The sequence below is a fragment of the Orycteropus afer genome, unplaced genomic scaffold (genome assembly GCF_000298275.1).
Source record: "Orycteropus afer afer isolate SDZICR_OR568_19922 unplaced genomic scaffold, OryAfe1.0 scaffold00659, whole genome shotgun sequence".
NCBI lineage: Eukaryota > Metazoa > Chordata > Mammalia > Tubulidentata > Orycteropodidae > Orycteropus > Orycteropus afer.
This window is the reverse complement of record NW_006922246.1, coordinates 985,729-997,570: the sequence shown is the minus strand read 5'-3', so window position 1 is coordinate 997,570 and position 11,842 is coordinate 985,729.

Below are 11,842 nucleotides of genomic sequence, written 5' to 3'. Positions count from 1 at the left end.
GATACAGTTCAGTGAATTACTTAATATGGCCCTTCTAGCCAGTCCTCCATTTTGTAAAGTATTATAAAGCGTAGTCTCTATGCCTGTTCAGGACGGGATGTATCTTGAGTCCTGCCTTGCTGGGTGGTGTGACTCAAGGCACCACCCATAGTTTTCTTAAGAGTATATATGTGAATGTTCAGACAAGTTTGCTGTCTCTTGTTCCATTCTCACATTTGGTTTATTGTCATCTCACCTCTGGAGCTGAGACAGCAGATGGTCATCTGACTTGCCAATTTGGGTTCACCAGCTCCTGGAACCACATAAATGAAAAGAATCCCTCAGACTACCCCATGGACTTGGGACTTGCCAGCGTCCCAGCCTCCACCACCACATGAGCCATTTCTTAGGAAGTTTATGAGTTCTGTAAAATGTTACAGTAAAATACAGAACCCTAAGACACATTCGTCTGTCAGTTTGTCATACTGTGGTGGCTTGCATGTTGCCTTGAGGCTAGAGAATATACCACCAGTATTTCAAATACCAGCAGGGTCACCCATGGTGGATAGGTTTTAGGGGAACTTCCAGCCTAAGACAGACTCAGAAGAAGGCAGGGGCCATCTACCTCTTAAAAAATTGGCCAGTGTAAATTTTATGAATAACAGTGAAACACTGTCTGATATATTAATGGAAAAGAATGTTTCATGTAGTGTCAGAAGATGAGTCCCTCTGGTCAGAAGGCACTCAAAATATGACTGGGGAAGAGCTGTTTCCTCAACATGGAGTCACCTTTAATGACATAGGTGGAGTAAAGCCCTTGGAACCTCCATTTCTTGATGGGGCATGACTCAAAATGGAAAGAAACAGTTGTAAATATCCATTAATAATTGGAATGTGGAAGGTATGAAGTATGAATGTGGGAAAATTAGAAGTTGTCAAAAATGAAATAGAACACATAAATATCTATATCCTAGGCATTAGTGAGCTGAAATGGACTGGTTTTGGTCACTTTGAATTAGACAAATAAGTGATCTACTATGTCAGAAATGACAAATTGAAGAAGCATTCATCATCACAAAAAATGTTTCAGGATCTATCCTAATGTATAATACAGTCAATGATAGGATAATATCCATACAGCTACAAAGAAGACCAGTTAATACTGCTATTATTCAAATTTACACACCGACCACTCAAACCAAAGATGAAGAAATTGAATATTTTTATGAATGTCTGCAGTGTGAAATTGACTTAACATGCAATCAATATTTATTGAATATCACTGGTGATTGGAATGTGAAAGTTGGACACAAAGAAGAATCACTCGTAGTTGGAAAATATGGTCTTGGTGATAAAAACAATGCCAGATATTGCATGATAGAATTGTGCAAGACTAACTTATTCATTGCAAATATCTTGTTTTCAACAACATGTACAGTGGCTATACTCAAGGACCAGATGTAATACATAGACATCAAATCAACTACATTTGTGGAAAGAGAAGATGGAGAAGCTCAATATCTTCAGCCAAAACAAGGCCAGGAACTGACTATGGAACACACCATCAATTGCTCATATTCCAGTTCAGGTTGAAGCTGAAAACAATTTTTAAAAGTCCACACAAACCAAAATATGAACTTGATTATATCAAACTTGAATTTAGAGACCATCTGAAGAATAGATTTGATGCATTGTATACCCACGACAAAAAAAAAGATGAATTCTGGGATGGCATTAAGAACATCATACATGAAGAAAGAAAAAGGTTATTAAAAAGTCAGAAAAGGGAGAAAAGTCCAAAATCAATGTCAGGAGAGACTCTGAAACTTGCTCTTTAACAGAGAGAGAGAGAGAGAGTAGCTAAAGTGAATGGAATAAATGACAAGATAAAATAGCTGAACAGAAGATTTCAAAGAGCAACTTGAGAAGACAAAATCAATTATTATAATGAAATGTGAAAAGACATAGAGTTAGAAAGCCAACAGGGAAGAATACTCAGCATTTTTCAAGCTGAAAGAACTGAAGGAAAAATTCAAGGTTTGAGTTGCAAATTTGAAAGATTTTTTGGAGCAAAATATTTAATTATGCAGGTAACATGAAAAGAAGAAGGGAGGGATACAACAATCACTGTACAGGAAATAATTGGACAGTGTTCGTTTGTTTCAGGAGGTGGCATATGATTAAGAACCAATGGCATTAAAGGAAGAAGTTAAAGCTGCACTGAAGGAATTGGCAAAAAATAAGGCTCCAGGAATTGATCGAATATCCTTTGAGATGTTTCAACAAATAGATGTTGCACTCTTCTATCCCAAGAAACCTGAAAGAAAGGTGCCTGGCCAACTAACTGGAAGAGATCATTTGGAAGAAACAACCTGCCATATACAGATGACCCAACCTTGCTTAATGAAAGTGAATATGACTTGAAGTACTTACTGATGAACTGGAAGAAAGGTGATTCCACAGTATGTAGAAATGATCACACAATATCATCACACACAAGTAAAATCTTACTGAAGATAATTCAAAAATGATTGCTGTGGTACATTGACATGGAACTTCCAGAAATGCAAGCTGGATTCAGAAGAGGATGTGGAATGAGGGATAGAATTACTGATATCAGATGGAGCTTGGCTGAAGGAAAGAATATCAGAAATATATTTACTTCTGTTTTACTGACTATGCAAAGCATTTGACTGTGTGGATTGTAACAAATTATGGATCATATTGAGAAGAATGGAAATTCCAGAAAACTTAATGGTGCTCAAGAAGAACCTGTACATAAACCAGGAGGCTGCCATTTGAACAGAACAAAGGGATACTGTATGGTTTAAATCAGGAAAGGGGAGTATCAAGGTTGTATCCTTTCACCACACTTATTCAACCTGTATGCTGAGCAAATAATCCAAGGACTATGTGAAGAAGAATGTGGCATCAAGATTTGAAGAAGACTCATTAACAACCTGCCATATACAGATGACCCAACCTTGCTTAATGAAAGTGAACATGACTTGAAGTACTTACTGATGAAGATTAAAGACTGTTGTTGCTGTTGTTGTTGTTAGGTGCCATTGTGTCATATCTGACTCATAGTGACTCCATGCACAGCAGAATGAAACACCGCCTGGTCCTGAGCCAGCTCCATGAATCCTGCTATTCCTGAGCCCATCATTTCAGTCACCATCTTAGTCCATCTCATTGAGGGCCTTCTCCTCTTTTGTCAACTCAAGCATGACGTCCTGCTCCAGGGAATAGTCCTTTCTGACAATATGACCAAAGTATATGAGAGGAAGCCTGGCCATTCTCGTTTCCAGTGAGCATTCTGGCTGTACTTCCTCCAGGACAGACCTGTTAGTTCTTTTAGCAGTTCATGGTACTTTCAGCATTCTTCTTCAACACCACAGCTCAAAAGCATCAATTCTTCTTTGGTCTTCCTTATTCATTGTCCAGCTCTCACATGCATATGAAGCAATTGAAAATACCATGGCTTGTGTCAGGCACACCTTAGTCCTCAAGGAGAATTCTTTGCTCCTCAGCATTTGAAAGAGGTCCTTTGCAGCAGATTTTCCCAGTGCTATAAGTCATCTGCTAACCAGACGGCTGGCGGTTCAAACCCACCAGCCACTCCTCGGAAGGAAGGTTGGGCAATCTTACTTCCATAGTGATACTGCCTCGGAAACCCAAGGAGGGGTCGCTATGAGTCGGGGCCTACTCAACGGCAAACAACAACAACAACAACATAAGTCATCTGATGTCCTGACAGCTGCTTCCATTAGTGGCAATTGTAGAACCAAGTAATGTGAAGTCTTTGAAGATTTCAATCTTTTCTCCATTTATCCTAATGTAGCTTAAAGGACCAGTGTGAGGATTTTTGTTTTCTTTATAGTGAGATGTAATCCATACTGCAGACTGTATTATTCAAATTTAGTCAGTAAGTACTTCAAGTCATCCTCACTTACAGCAAGCAAAGTTGTGTCATCAGTATATCGCAGGTTGTTAATGATTCTTCCTCCAATCCTAATGCTACATTCTTCTTCATATAGTCTAGCTTCTTGGATTATTTGCTCAGCATACAGATTGAATAAGTATGGGAAAAGGATACAACCATAATGCACCCCCTTCTTGATTTTAAACCATGTAGTGTTCCCTTTTTCTGTTTGAACAACAGCCTCCTGGTCTATATACAGGTTCCTCGACTACAATTAAGTGTTCTGAAATTCCCATTCTTCTCAATGATATCTGCAATTTGTTATTATCCACACAATCAAATGCTTTTGCATAGTCAGTAAAACACAAGTAAACATCTTTCTGGTATTCTTTGCTTTGAGCCAAGATCCATCTGATATCGGCAATGATATCTCTCTTTCCATGTCTTCTTCTGAATCCAGCTTGCATTTCTGGAAGTTCTCTGTCAATATATTGCTACAACCATTTTTGAATTATCTTCAGTAAGATTTTACTTGCATGTGATATTAATGATATTGCTTGATAATTTCCACATTCTATAGGATCACCTTTCCCTGGAATGGGTACAAATATGGATCTCTTCCAGTCAGTTGGCCAGGGAGCTGTCTTCCAAATCTCTTAGCATAACCAAGTGAAGGCCTCCACCCAGGTATCCACTAATTGAAATATCTCAATGGGTATTTAACAGTTTCTGGAGCCTTGTTCTTTTCCAATTCCCTCAGTGCAGCTTCAACTTCTTCCTTCAATGTTAGTTCTTTAGCATATGCCACCTCCTGAAATGAATGAAGATCAATAAGTTCTTTTGGGTACAGTGACTCTGTATGTTCCTTCCATCTTCTTTTGATGCTTCCTGCATCATTCAATATTTTGCCCTTATAATCTTTCAATATTGCAACTCAAGGCTTAAACTTTCTCCTCAGTTCTTTCACCTTGAGAAATGCTGAGTGTGTTCCTCCCTTTTGGTTTTCTAAATCCAGGTCTTTGCACATTTCATTATAGTAATTGGCTTTGTCTGCTTGAGCTGCTCTTTGAAATCTTCTGTTTAGCTCTTTTATCTTGTTATTTCTCCCATTTGCTTTAGCTACTTTTTGCTCAAGGGCAAGTTTCAGGGTCTCTTCTGACATCCATTTTGGTCTTTTCTTTCTTTCTCTTTTTTTTTAATGACCTCTTGCTTTCTTCATGGGTGATGCTCTTGATATCATCCTACAATTCTTCTGGTTTTTGGTCATTGGTGTCCAGTGCATCAAATCTACTTTTTAGATGATCTCTAAATTCAGGAGGGATATATTTAAGGTCATATTTTGGCTCTCATGGACTTGTTTTAATTGTCTTCAACTTCAAGTTGAAATTGAGTATGAGCAGTTGATGGTCTGTTCCACTGTCAGCTCCTGGCCTTTTTTTTAATCTGAAGATATTGAACTTGACACAGATGTAGTCAATCTGATTCCTGTGTACTCCATCTGGTGAAGTCCAAGTGTATAGCTGCTATTTGTGTTGTTGGAAAAATGTATTTGCAATGCATAAGCCCTTGGTCTTGCAAAATTCTATCATGTGATCTCCAGCATTATTTCTGTTACCAAGGCCAAATTTTCGGACGACCGGTGATTGTCCTCTGTTTCCATCTTTTGCATTCCAATCACTAGTGATAAGGAACACGTCTTGATTGCATGTTTGGTCAAATTCAGACCACAGAAGTTGGTAAAAATCTTCAATTTCTTTGTCTTTGACTTTGGTGGTTGTTTCGTAAATTTGAATAATAGTGATGTTAAAGAATCTTCCTTGTAGACCTATGTATATTATCCTATCACTGACAACATTGTACTTCAGGACAGAACTTGAAACATTCTTTGTGATGATGAATGTCATGCCATTCCTTTGCAATTTGTCATTCCTGGCATAGTAGATCATGTGGTTGTCTGATCCAAAACACCCAAAATTTGTTCATTTCAGCTCACTAATGCCTAGGATATCATGCATTCCATTTCATTTTTGACAACCTCAAATTTTCCTAGATTCATACTTCATACATTCCACGTTCTGATTTTTAATGGATGTTTGCAGCTGTTTCTCCTCAATTTGAGTCGTGTCACGTCAGCACATGCAGGTCTTGAAAGACTTACTTTATCCATATCATTAAGGTTGGTGCTACTCTGATGAGGCAGCTTTTTCCCAGTCCTATTTTGAGTGCCTTCCAACCCAAGGGGCTTATTTTCCTGCATTGTGTCAGACAATGTTTCCAAGCTATTCACAAAATTGCTCAGTAATGTTTCAGACAATGTTTCTCTGCTATTCACAATGTTTTCCCTGGCCAATTTTTGAGAAATGTATGTCCTCCTCCTTCTTCCTAGTCTGTCTTAGTTTGTAAGCTGCGTTGAAACTTGTGCACCATGTGCAACTCTGTTGGCATCTGAAACACCAGTGGCACAGTCTCAAGCCTCACAGCAATTTACAAGCCCCACAGGATGACAAACTGACAGGTAAGTTTGTCTCCCTTAGCTGTTGGAAACCTCTGTGCCCTCCCCTTACCTATTTCCTACCTGGAACCTACCACTTTGTTCTCCCTGGCCTCTTCCTCCTTTTCATGGTTCTAGGGGGCTTGGGGCCTAGCCTTGCCTCCTGTCCCTTTTTACCTGGATATCCTGCTGCTCTGGAGGTCCCTGGCCACTCCTATTCCCTCCCTTTCCTAGCTCGAGGGGCTTGGCACCTAGGCTTTCCTCCCACCCCTTTTTACCTAGATATCCTGCCACTCTGGAGGTCCCCAGCCACTCCTGCTCCCTCCCTTTCCTGGGGCTTCCTTTCCTCCCTTTCCTACAGGCTTGGGGCCTAGACATTCCTCCCATCCCTTTTTACCTGGATATCCTGCCACTCCACAGGTCCCCGGCCTCTCCTGCTCCCTCCCTTTCCTGGCTCTAGGGGGCTTTGTTGTTGTTGTTGTTGTTTGCCATCGACTCAGCCCCGACTCCTAGCGACCCCTCCTTGGGTTTCTGAGGCAGCTATCACTATGGAAGTAGGATTGCCCAACCTTCCTTCCGAGGAGTGGCTGGTGGGTTTGAACTGCCAGCCTTCTGGTTAGCAGTCAAGTGCCTTAGCCACTATGCTACCAGGGGGCTTAGGGACTAATTAATGCCTGTCATATGGATTACACTTCAACATAAAGAAAATAAAAATCTTCACATCTGGACCAATATGTAGCATCATGATAAATGGAGAAAAGATTTAGGTTGTCAAATATTTCATATTACTTGGTTTCACAATCAACACCAATGAAAGCAGCAGTCAAGAAGTCAGAAGTCATATTGCACTGGGCAAATCTGCTGCAAAATACCTTTTTAAAGTGCTGAAAATCAAAGATGTGTCTTTGAAGACTAAGCTATGCCTAATCCAAGCCACGGTATTTTCAATAGCCTCATATGCACGTGAAAGCTAGGCAATGAATAAGGAAGATTGAAGAAGAGTTGATGCTTTTGAGTTATAGTGTTGGCAAAGAATACTGAAAATTCTATGGACTGTCAGAAGAATGAACAAATCTGTCCTGGAAGAAGTACAGACAAGAATGACCATATTTCATCTCACCTACTTTGGTATCTGGTAGCATAGTGCCTAAGGCACTTGACTGCTAACCAGAAGGCTGGCGGTTCAAACCCACCAGCCACTACTCAGAAGGAAGGTTGGGCAATCCTACTTCCGTAGTGATACTGCCTCAGAAACCTAAGGAGGCGTTGCTATGAGTCGGGGCTGACTCGATGGCAAATAACAACAACAACAACAACTTTGGTCATATTGTCATGATTAATGAAGTGGAGGGTGAGCATATAAGGGAAAGACCCTCAGCAAATGGATTGACACAGTGTCTGCAACAATGAATATAGCAAAGGTTGTCAAGCTGGCACAGGATAAGACAGTGTTTTGTTCTGTTGTACATAAGGTCATTATGGGTCAAAGCCAACTTGACAGCACCTAACAAAAAAGACAGGAGGGAGAGTACTAAGGGGAGAAGGGTGAGTTATGTTGGAGATGATGGAGTGGTACAGCAATTTTGAAAAGTCGGACACTTGGTACATCTTTAACCTCTGCCTCCTGGGGACCAGCCTTGTACTGCTACTTCTAAAAGAAATTATTCAAGCAGGTGGACAGGTTTCATCAGAGCTTCCCAACTAAGACAGACTGCAAAGTAAGAAATATTGGCCGCTGAAAACTCTATGAATAACAGTGAAACACTTCTGATATATTACAGGGAAATTTTATGAATAGCCATGAAACGTTGTCTGATATCATGGAGGAAGATGAGTCCCTCGTGTTGTATGGCCCTCAAAATATGACTGGGGAAAAGCTGACCATAATGATGTGGATGGCATAAAGATTTTGGGACCTTCATTTGCTGATAGGCACAACTCAAAACTAGAAGAAACAGATGCAAACATCCACTAGTAATTGGAACATAGAATATATGTGCAAAGTATGAATCTAGGGAAATTATAAGTAGTCAAAAATGAAATTGAATGTATAAAGATTGGTAGTGAGCTGAAATGGATTGGTGTTGGTCATTTTGTATTGAACAATCATGTGATTTACTGTGCTGGGAATGACAAAGGGAAGAGGAATGGTGTCGTATTCATCATCAAAACAAACATTTCAAGATCTACCCTGAAGGACAGCTCTGTCAATGATAGTGATAGGATACAATCCATATACTTATATGGAAAACCAGTTAATATGACTATTATTCAAATTTATGCACCAACCACTAAAGCCAAAGATAAATTGAAGATTTATACCAACTTTCACAGTCTGTAATTGACCAAGCATGCAATGAAGATATATTGATTACTGTTGGTGATTGGAATGTGAAAGTTGGAAACAAAAGAATCATCAGTAGTTGGACATCAAGAATATCAGACATGAAGAAAGCAGAAGGTCATTAAAAAGACAGGAAATGAAAAAACCAAAATGAATGTCAGAAGAGCCTCTGAAGTTTGCCCTTGAACATAAAATAGCCTAAATGAATGGAAGAAATGTTGAGAGAAAAGAGCTGAACAGATTTCAAAGGGTGGCTGGCTCAAAGAGACAAAGTAAAGAACTATAACGAAATATGCAAAGACCTGGAGTTGGAAAATCAAAAAGGCAAAACTAGGCTTGGCATTTCTCAAAAATGAAAGAACTGAAGGGAAAAACCCAAGCTTCAAGTTGGAATATTGAAAGAATCTATGGACAAAATATTGAATGATACAGGAAACGATAAAGAAGATGGAAGGAATACACAGAGTCTCCAGATTGAAAAGAATTAGTCAATAAAACACAAATAAACATCTTTCTGCTATTCTTTGCTTTCAGCCAAGATCCATTTGACATCAGGAGTTATATCCCTCATTTCATGTCCTTTTCTGAATCCACTTTGCTGAATGAAATAAGTAAGTCATAAAAAGACACATTATATAATCTAATTTGTTGTCCAACCTTCCTTCCAAGGAGTGGCTGGTGGGTTTGAACTGCCAGCCTTCTGGTTAGCAGTCAAGTGCCTCAGACACTACACCATCAGAGCTCCTATGAAATATCTAGAATATGCAGATACATAGAAAGTTCTTTAGTGGTTACTAGGAGTATCAAGTAGGGGGAAAGCATAAGTCATTGTTTAGGGGCATTTGTTGTTGTTGTCTGATCAGATAGACTCTATTGTGACAATTATAAATTATAGAATGCTGTTTATACAGTATTTTTACATAAAAATTTATTTGAATCTAAATTTTTGTTCAGTGAAGAGCACTACATTTCTATGCCGAGAAATATTTTTCATGGTTAAATCTATATGATGCAATACATACCCTTGATCTTAAAAGTTATTTCTCACCTTTTTTTTAATTTTCAGTTGTGGTACAAAATCCATTTTTCAGGAACTTTGGTAGCATGGTGCCTAAGGCACTTGACCATCCAGAAGGCTGGCGGTTCAAACCCATCAGCCACTCCTTGGAAGGAAGGTTGGACAATTTACTTCTGTAGTGATATTACCTCAGAAAGCCAAGGAGGTGTCACTATCAGCTGGGTCCAACTCGATGGCACATAACAACAACAAGTCTGATCACCTTTTTAATTACATAATACTCTACTAGAATAAATGTTTTAACTAATGTCTAATAACTCATGTCTAATATATAAAATCAATAATTAGTCATTTACCTGTGTGTTTTTGATCAATCTTATACATAAAAATTTCTACTGCACTAAAAGAATATTTCACATTAATATTTTGTTTCATTTTTCTTTTTTTTTTACTTTTATTTTATTTATAAATTAACTCTTGAAAACTATTCAGGAAAACAGAAGAGATAGTTACAAATATGTGATAATTACTTGTCAACATGATATCATTTACCAGTGGATCTCAATTTAGGTATTTTTTTTGTGTGTGTGTGGTTGTTTGTTTAAAAATTGTCATTTTGTAGTAGCATGTTCTGAATTATAGTGACTGGCTTATCCTGTTGTTGATTTTAGCAGTTTTTATTTATTTATTTATTTATTTATTGTTATTTAAAGTTTTAAACAGTAAGCTCACTTTCACTCAGTCAACTGTCTTTCAGATATACTTACCAAAACCCTTTGATGAAAGAATATATACATAAAGCAGGAATAAATGTGTCTCAGCTAACTAAAAAGTTTTAAGTGCGTTTAATACTTAGTTTTTTCTAATTAAAATAATATAAACTCCTCAGTGAATGAATAATTATTTCACAACACATTGGCAGTAAAATTTATCATGTAGGAAAAAATGAAGGATGGGGTCCACAGCATTTCTGGTTATTTTTAATTTTTTTTCCATATCTTTGGCAGACTTTGTTGTGATGGGAAGACCCATACTGTACACTCTGCCTGCATGTCTTGGGAACATTGGCCCCAAGCTGAACAAAGATATTTTTTCAAAGCAAAACATGTTGCATATGTTCTCTATTTTGTAGGGAACTGTTTCTAGAATATTTCCCCCCAAGTGTCAAAGGGATAATATAATTCTGTAAAATTATATGTTACTCTGTTCATGCTTACCTCTATCCTTGATTCTCAAATAGGCTTTCTCTGGAAAGAAAACCACTTCATTTTATATCATGACCCTGAAAATTTCTTATTGTTCATAGTAAAAGAATACAATTAAATGACTTTTGCTGAGATAATAAACTGCTAGAAATCATTGCATTATTTATTCATTGTTCTCTGTATTGAAATATGATGTTGGTAGATGCTACCACTTTTTATGTGACTGAATTTGTTAATGATCAAATTTCAGTTCATTTTTTATTGATCAGGATTTCAGGTCCACTTCCAGCAAAGTGGTGGTTTTCCAGCCTTTGATATCTCCATTGTTGATAATTTGTAAAGCAATTGTTGTGAAGTAAGTCAAAGTGTTTGGGGGTACCTAGGTAAGTAACATCAAGAAATTACAACTTTGCTGAGTTTTTCACTTAAATGTGGTTGAAAAAGTAATTTCAATTAGATGTTAGCATTCATCCATTTATTTTAGCATTCAACAATTTATGATAATTACTTCTTAACTAAAAAATTATGAATAATTATTAAAAACATTTTAAAAAGCAAAAAAACAAAAGACTTAATAAATTAGCTTTTTATTCCTGATTTGGGACTATCACATCTTACTTACCAGTGCATATTATTCTAAGAAAGATGAGTAGTAGTTTATCCAGTCAAGCTATCAAACTTGTAAATGATGGCTTGCATCTCTTCTCTGGAGAGAATGTCATGCACTCATCAGCATTAAGAAGTCATGGTCATTAAGAAGCTTTGTTATTGACATTGGCCTAAATAATTTTTTTTCATTCTGATACTCAAAATTTTAATACCTTAAATAATTTCACTTTGTACTTGATGTTTACACCTTTCAATGTTGGTACTTCATTCA